The sequence below is a fragment of the Camelus dromedarius genome, chromosome 4, assembly GCF_036321535.1.
Source record: "Camelus dromedarius isolate mCamDro1 chromosome 4, mCamDro1.pat, whole genome shotgun sequence".
NCBI classification, from domain to species: Eukaryota; Metazoa; Chordata; class Mammalia; order Artiodactyla; family Camelidae; genus Camelus; species Camelus dromedarius.
The window spans coordinates 72,199,413-72,208,000 of record NC_087439.1 but is presented as its reverse complement, the minus strand read 5'-3'; the positions used below and the strand labels follow the sequence as shown (position 1 = coordinate 72,208,000).

At 41.6% G+C, this 8,588-nt stretch overlaps 1 long non-coding RNA gene across 2 annotated transcripts in view; it reads right to left on the bottom strand.

Moving 5' to 3' along the window:
- Positions 1–835: 835 nt before the first annotated feature.
- The window catches only part of LOC105099165 (uncharacterized), a 48,880-nt gene continuing 41,127 nt past the window's right edge, over positions 836–8,588 (bottom strand). Inside the window, exon 4 of one of the 2 annotated variants that reach the window (XR_010380672.1) lies at positions 836–1,266. This is a non-coding gene — a long non-coding RNA (uncharacterized LOC105099165). Of the gene's footprint in view, positions 1,267–4,167; positions 4,268–8,588 lie in introns of those variants that run through there. The other variant, XR_010380673.1, reaches the window with a different exon arrangement.

Sequence of the window (8,588 nt, the reverse complement as noted above, 5' to 3'; positions counted from 1 at the left end):
CAGCAGAATGTGCGCCACTCCACTTCTCACTTTCTAACACGAACTCAATTGACTCAGCTCTCAGGTCTGCTGTCAGTGCCCCTTGTTAGATGTAAAGAAAAAGATGTTTCTTCCTGCCACAAAGATAGCAGGTGATTGAGACCAAACCAGGGGAAGGGGTATGAGATCTACATTCCCCAGACCCTTATCATGTTCCAGGCTGGTGCTGGAAATACAGCAGCAAACGAGATCCAGCCCTATATGACCTCAAGGATTTGGACTTTAAATTTGTGGCACTGAGGTACTGGCTCTGCTATTCTTGGTGCAAACTTTAAATTACTTAATTTCACAAAGCCTTTATTTTCTCACCTGTAAAATGGGGCAATTCATTCTTGCTTTCTTACCACGAGAATTGTTGGCAGAATCGAGTGATATATTTTATATGGACAAGTGCTTTGTAAACTATGAAGGATCACAGAAACACAAAACATTACTTTAAAAAAAGAGAAATGAAGCTAAACCTACTATGATTTTCTTTAGGTGATGGAATAGGTTATCTTTTATTTGCCTATTTTTCTAATCGCTATTAAGAGGGCATCGCAGCAGAAGTCTTTTCTGTCTGTCTTCTAACATTTTGATGGTTAGACAGAGGAAACTAATATGTGTCCAGAAGACTTTGGTCAAAAGGGTTACCAAAACACAAAACTACTGAACACATATTCTATTAGCTCTTTAACATGCGGGACATGGAAATGATACCAGTAATTCAGAACCTCCAGCTGTTAGATGCCTCTGGATTAGTGAAGGTTACACTCTCGAGACAAGCAGACCCTCAACACGTACAATGGCCCCCAAATCAATAGAATTTTATTTCTTGCTCATGTGAAAGCAAAAATAGGTGTCCCCAAAAGGTAAGGGCTATTTTCCAGGCAACATTTGAAATACCAGGCTCCTTCCATCTTCTGGCTCCACCATCTTCATTCAACACTGCATCCCCAAGGATGATACGTTTGTATTGAGCCAAGGCAGAAAGGGAAGAAGAGTGCGAGAAACACTTACACCTATTGGCGAGAACAAGTCATGTGGTCCCATCTTATAGGAAAAGGAGCTAAGAATTGTAGTCCTGGGTATGCAGCCACGACTTTATGACATAGAGGGGAGCATTAATTGGGGTTGACAATTTGTTTGCAGTCTCTGTCACAACGTCACTTACACAAGTAACGAGTGTCAAGGATGCACCCTGGAAGTCATCTTCCTCAGCATTCCTCCAACTTTTTTGATGGTGATCTACAGAATAAAATACAATTTACATCATATTCCAGTATACCACACACAGTGTGTATATGTGTATCTGAAACAAAAGTTACATAAAATAATACTTTTTCCTTTGCTGCATAATGCAGATACTTTCTACTCTTTATTTTTGTTTTGTTAAATCACTAGTTTATCACATAACTTGATTTCTTAGCCTACTAGTGGGTTGTGACCCACTAGATCTAGCTCTTCACTTTAGAAATGGCGCATGTGAAGCTCTGAGGAGTTAAATGATATAGCTAAGGTCGCATGTAGTTGGTAGCCACTTTGTACCCCAAACCTGTGTGCACTAGCCCAGGGATTATTTTTTTCAATACTATACATTTTTTAGTTTAAATTCTGGGTATAAGTATCTTTGCTGGAAATTTTGGAGTATATTTGAAGTAGGCAAGTATTGCAAATTATTATTGAATAATATATTCTCTAAATGTACATATTTTTGAAATTGGAAGATGACTGCCTATAGAAATACCAGCCATAGTTGATAAGGGTTTAGGTATTTTTAATATTGAGTAAGTTGAAAACTAATGATTCAACTTTTTCTCTTTTATGCAACTGTCAATACTGAACTCAATTTTCTCTTAAAAAACATTTAAATTCTAAAAGCTTCTTCAGAAATTTTAAATTTACTTTTAAATCTCTACTCAAAAAAAAAAAAAAACAACCCTTCTAAACCCACAGGTACACAAAACTTTAAAGTGATATGTGGGCTTTTTTTTCTGACAATGTTATTTTCAAATTATAGAGTCACTTGGAAAGTTGAACTAAAGAGTAGCATTTGGAGACAGACTAGCACTATCCTCATCAGAAACACAGCTTCTTGATCTTAAAGGAAGAATGATCATTAAGAAGCAAAAACATCTCTGAAATGAACACACCCTCTTTAAATTCAGTTGTATTTTTATTTTTCTTAACATCTATGCAAAGCTTATGATGTTCTTATGATCTCTTGCCAACTCTTTTGATTAACATGATTATGTGGGGGAAGAAATGCTTTTTTGAACACACATCATACATTTTCCTAAAAGAATTGTGCTGTACCGAGTAATTAATGTTATAAATAGCGAATGTTTATTTGTACGAGGAAGCTGCTAGGTGCGGGATCCAGCTGGCTAGGTGAGCGTTTATTCAACGGAGAAATCCACACTGTTGGCACAATAGCGTCGTTATGCTGTATGAGTGGGATGGGAGAGGAGCTGAGAGAGGGAACTGACTTTAGAGGAAGAGATCCCATCATTTTCTCCAAGTTAACAGGAGTTGGCTTATGATCCTGGAATTTGACTCCATTTTCTGGTAGCATCAGTGTGGCCTCAAGTGGACCTGTTCCACGTCCTGACTCTTCTTCTTACTCTGTAGGTGATTCTGGGTGATTTGTTTAACCTCTCAAAATCCTCCATTAATTCTGTAAAATAGGAGTAGCCATGCTATAGGATTTTGAGGATTAAATAAGTGTAAAGTACTTGGGGAAATGTCTGGTATATGGAAAGTGTACAGCAAATGCTATTATTAAATTAAACTTTAGGACCCAAAAAGGAACTTCACAAGTGACTCTGAGGATTTTTTTTTTTTTTAATTACTCATCAGCAGATCCCTTTGGGTTAGAGAAGCATTATTATTCTTATGAAACTCCATGTTTGCTTAGAAAGCCCTCTGTAGATTGAGTTTGGCCCTCTCTAAAATAATGGAAAGGCCCTTTACTGGCATCATGTGGGAAAATAATACTGCAGATTAATATATATTTAGAGAGAAAAAGATGGCATCATCAGCCTGATGTAGCAAGGCACAGGTCACATTCCATAACGCCGTCTGCCGCAAGGAGCCTGCCTGCTGCTCCCTCTGGTCCACCCAGCATCCTTGACAAGAAGCTCTTTAGGGATTTTCTAGATTTCAGCACCATGACCTCAACAGATTCACAATCCCTGATCTGGTGATTTGATGCAGTTAATGGTAAATCTCCTTATGTTGTTAACAAATCCAGAGAACCAAATGACACTAAATAGGTTTCATGTGATCTAGCTTATCTCTCAGGTCATCTTTAAAGGTAGAGAACTAAGACAATTTTCTAGATAATCTACAAGTCAAATCTACAGGTCACCTCTGTCCCAGGGAAGGAAGTCAGGGCTTTCCTCGACATAATTTCCTCATCTTCATCTGGCTGATGAAATCTAGGGGTTTTTGCTGACCCCTAGGCTATTTAAATCTTTAAGACTTGGGAACTTATGAACTTCAAAAATTATTTTCTATTTAAATGCATTACTTATTTTGAGAGCAGATTTCATCTATTATGCACCAGTATTAAAATATGATCTTTTCTGCCTTGGAGGGAACTTTCTTTTTTACTTTAGGGACAAAATAATTGCAATTCTGTATTTGTTGGTAACTTTCAATTTCTGCATCGTATAACATTAGATTGTCCCCATGAAAATACTTTATTTCAAAGGCAATTTCACAGGAAATGCTGGCTTAACTCTTTGGCAATTACTGCACTATAGCTTTAATGGTTTTGTTCACTGCCACAACCTAGCACCTAGAACTGTGCCCGGCACGCACTTGATACACAATAAATATTAGTTGAATATAATATTAATTCACTAAACCAGTCTTACACATATAATTGTATCCCAAGCCATAGTTTTAAATAAAATTTTCTACCAAATCATACGGAATCAAGATAGAAATACCGATTATGACTCATTAAAATGAGACCATTAGAATATCTTTATTGTCACACATTTTCCTGGAGTCAATAGTATATAATTGAACTGAATAATCAGCCAAACTCCTTTACACAAATAAATTTTTGATTCTTAAAGTTCAAAGTAAAAACCATCAGGTGCTATAAACTCTTTTGATCAACTGAAACTATTCCTCCTCTCCAGGAACTGCTCCAAAGAATAGAATTTTCTTGTTTGCAATTTTCAGCTGGCAGATGAGAAACGCATGAAGCTTTATCCAAATGGAAAACTCAGTCATTCTTGGTAAAGTAGAAGAAAAAAAAAAAAAAAAAAAAAAAACCACTGTCAGCTCGAAGAATTTGTCACTGGGAAGAATATTAAGGTGATGCAACTTATTTCTTTGAGCAGGAAATGACACAGACTGACTAACTTCTAATTTTCACATTTACTGCCCTCTGATCACAATTATCCCTCCTCGCCACTCTCTGGTGCTCCTGCAGCACGTAGCCCCCCGCCCCTACACTCACATCCTGGGAGCTTCTAGGGGTTTCTCGGTGAGATTGGGAGGGTAGAAGGATTCTCCCCAACCTGTGACCTCAGCCAGTCCTGCTCAGCCTGGGATTCATGGAGGAGCGGTGATGCTCCTGTGACCCTCCTTCTGGGTTAATTTTCCCCTCACCCCGCTCACTGCCTGCAAGTTACATGGGAAAATGCATCCTGCTGATGGCTGCAGAGGCCCTCCTGGGAGGAAGAGCTGTGTTTACACAATTATGACTGAGATGGATCCCAAACTCTTTATTGTTTTAGTTGTCTGTTTTAAATCACAGAGAGATGATTAGGAAGTACTTTGGAAACCAACCGAAAAAGAGAAGTGACGTGGACTCTTGCAGTGGTTCCCAGACTTTGGGGTTTCATGGACCAGTAATATGTCAAAAATAAGTTGCCAACTTTTATTGCCCAAATAAGACTTTCAAACAACAAGACCATGTCTTACTATCCACGATCATCAGGGTCTTCATAAAAGGAGCAACACGACTAACAAAAAAGCAGGAAGAGTGTAATCTTGGAATAAAGGACTATTCTTCCCAAGAAATAATGGCTGGTAGCCTTAAACAACAAAGTGGGAGAAAGAGAGAGAGAGCAGACACAGTCGGGGGCTCCCAAGGTCATCCCAGATCTCCTTGGATTCCTGATTCGTTCTTTACCACCCCCAGCCCTCCTGTGCTTTGCTTCCAATAGCTTCCGCCAGCAGCCCTCTTCGGAGGATGGCCCTTGGGCTTCTAGGGTCTCTTTGGGTTCATGTACAGAAAACTAGACGTGCCTGTACATGCCTGACTGGTGCTGGAGTGTGAAAGCCAGCTCCCTTCCTCAGAGGTGGACAACGCAGGGGTGATTTAGGTATGCTTAGGCTAAGGTGGGGCTCCCCCACTGCTGGCTTCCCCCCGACCCTGTCCTGCTTCCCCTGCTCCTTTCCTGCTTTCTCCTGAGAGCCAGTCCTTAATATTTCACTTGCACATAAACCCTCATCTCAGGGTAGCTTCCGGGGAACTTGACCAAAGACACTTGGGTAAACATTTCTTCCCAGATCCATGTCAGTGTGTTCACGGCATTGAGGGAAACCAGAGACTAGACTTGGATGAGAGGGCCCAGGTTCAAGTCCAAGCTTCAGCAGCAACCAGATGCTTGGTTTTGGCCAAGTCCCCCAACCCTCAGTTTTCCTGTTCCACCCATGCTACGTGATGGCTGGGGGGAGGATGTGGAATGACGGTGAAGTTGGGACCAAGTCCACAAATCCAGGTAAGAAACAAAATAGTTTCTTTATCTCCTAGAGCTGATCCAATCTTTCTTCTAAGCCTCTGTCCCACTGTCTAAGGGGGACAACATGAAGTTCCAGCCTAGTCCACAAAGTCTCATCCAATAATTTAACCAGGCTCTCTAGATAAATCAATCTTTATCAGGCAAATGCTATTCTTTCAGATGTCCTATTCCTCTCTGAGGGGATGGAGTCCAGGAGAACAGAAGTAGGGTGTGTTACCTCCTAGTGGCAAGAGAAGGGAGGACCCCAGAGCTGATCATCGAGGCCTCACACCTGTCTGCCTGCTGCCTGGTCGCTTAGCCCATGGCCCCTGGCTGCGGGGCGCCCAGCTGGCACTGGGTGCTGATCTAGGGCTCCGGAATTGGCAGTGACTGCCCTTGCTCAGCCAGCACATAACCCACATCTCTGCTGTGGATACACCCCCAAGTATCTCGCTGGTAGCAGCATCCCCTTAAGTTTGGTTGGGACTTCCATTTGATGGCCACCCTGGATGGCACTCCGTGCAGGTCACTATGTCCCTGTGGTGATGAGTCCCTCTGGCAGGTTCCCCAGCCACACTCTCAGTCCCCATGTGCACCAACAGACCTTGCAGACCATTCAGATCTCAGCAACGCCACACAAAAGCAGAGCAATGCTAGCATGATCTCCCTCCCTGCCCAGCCACACTGTCGTCCCTTTACAGTGACTACAAGGTATGTGCTGCAAGGGAGTGTCCTCCCAGAATCCCAAATAGGAACAGGGGTAAATGTTCTCCTCTTCGGGCTTTCCCCTCATCATATCCAAAATGTCTCACCCTCTGGGGTTTTTCTCCAAATAGGAAGGATCAGGACTCATGGTTGATGCCTCTGGTACCTCTGTCTTTCTCCTCCCCACAATACCCTGAGGACCAGAAGGAGGAGCTTTTTTTTTTTTTTCCTTCTTCCAGTTTAGCAGGGTTTAGTCCTGTTATATCAGGGACCACCACATGCAGTCAAACAGAATGTGGACAACGAGCAGGATTTGAAATCCAGCCTGCCCTCTGCTCACTCAGCAGGAGCCCTGGCCCTGGGCTGTGTCTCCTGAGAGCAAGAAGGTCCTTGTTCTAGTTTGCACAAGAGCCACGTAAGGGCTAGCAGCAGCTCCAGCCACATCCATCTCTTCTGAGGTCATTACCCATCCCTTCCCTGGAGCTACCATGGCTGTCAGAGGACGCAGTTTACAGGGGAGAAAAATGACATACATATTGTTTAATATTTTCAAGTATGACCCACATACCAGATGCCGGCGCACTTTGAGACCAAAGGGGTTTGGGGAGTCAGTTAATCAACAAGTAGCTGTTGTGTTTTGCCATGAAGCAGCACTGAGCCAAGACTGGGGTGAGGCAGGGGGATGTTAGGGAACAGGGAGAGACAGTAGGCAGTTAGGCAGCAGCCAGAGGATTCCAGGGCAGGCCAGCGTCTACGGGAGGGGTGACGCAGTCTGAGTGCTCTTCTCAGAAATCTTTATCAGTCTGGGGCTTTTCTCGATGCTATCTTTATTCCATCCTTTATTTTAAAAAATTGAAGACAAACTCAGCTCCCTGAGGTGGCTACTCTTCATATATGTACCTAGACCAGAAGCTTCCTGGACCTCTTCGTGAGGGAAGCAAACTCTTCCACAGACTTCAACTTGATTTGTTTTTTCTGGTCAGAAAAAACAAAACCTCAAATCTGATTATTAAGGTAAAATTTTAAGTGGGAAAAACAATGCTGAGCAACTGTGAGTTAAATCCCACCTCCTCAATGTGACCCTTAGTTTGTCCCCTTCACCATCTCATGAGACATGGGGGTGTCTGTAGAAACCTCATTTGGCCAGCGTTCACAGCACAGACATCTGAGCTGTTGTGGCCACGGCTCTTTATTTCCTCTCAGGTACATTCCTCGGCTGTCAAGGGTCGTGCATTTAAGTGTCTCCCTTATACACTTATTGTTGCCCAAAGGTAATTTGTGTCAATCAGAGCAATCAGTTCACTGAGAGGTGAGTCTGTAACCTCCAAGATCTCACAGACCAAGTAAAGGTCAGGTCATGTATTTGAACAAGCTGTCAATTTAGGAGATTCACAGAAACTGATGAATGATTTGTTCTTTAGTGAATGAAGGTCCATATCTACCTTATTTCTATATATAAATGTATTTATAAACCTATGTAGTATCTATAAATACTACAGATTGTTTCTCATGAGGCAAGAGAGTGAAAAAGAGAGAAAGAAGAGAGAATAAAGACTGTTTTACTAATAAGGATGCTAAAAAGGTGTATTTATGGCCCTTGTCAGATGTTTTGGGGTCTTTTTTCTTTTTCTGTATTTATCAGAATAGAAGCACAACAGAAAAATAATGCACTACATAAATTCTAGTTTTATTAGCATAAAAATGAAAAGTAATCACAGGAAATGATTACAGTATAAGTATGCTTATAAATTCAATATTTTTTAAAAGATGCAGTGCATGATTTCTAGTGGAAAAAATAGATGTTTATTTCATAGCTGAAAATGGACTTTTTTAGTATAAAAAAGGAAAAATTATCCAGGATGCTTAATGTGAGTTAATAAAATTACAATTAGCCTGAACAACTCTTCCAACTGTTTTGAAGCACTCACCGACATTTATCAGAGATGCCAAGCCTGGTTGGTGGGCTATAACATGAGAATAGTAATATTTGTATTTGCCCCTGCCCATCCCACAGAGTTGGTCTTAGAAATAAAATGAGGCAGTAGTATGCACAATAGAGGTCCCAGCCTGCACCAGCACAGGGCTTTTCCCATTCTATCACAGCCTCTGGTTGTATGT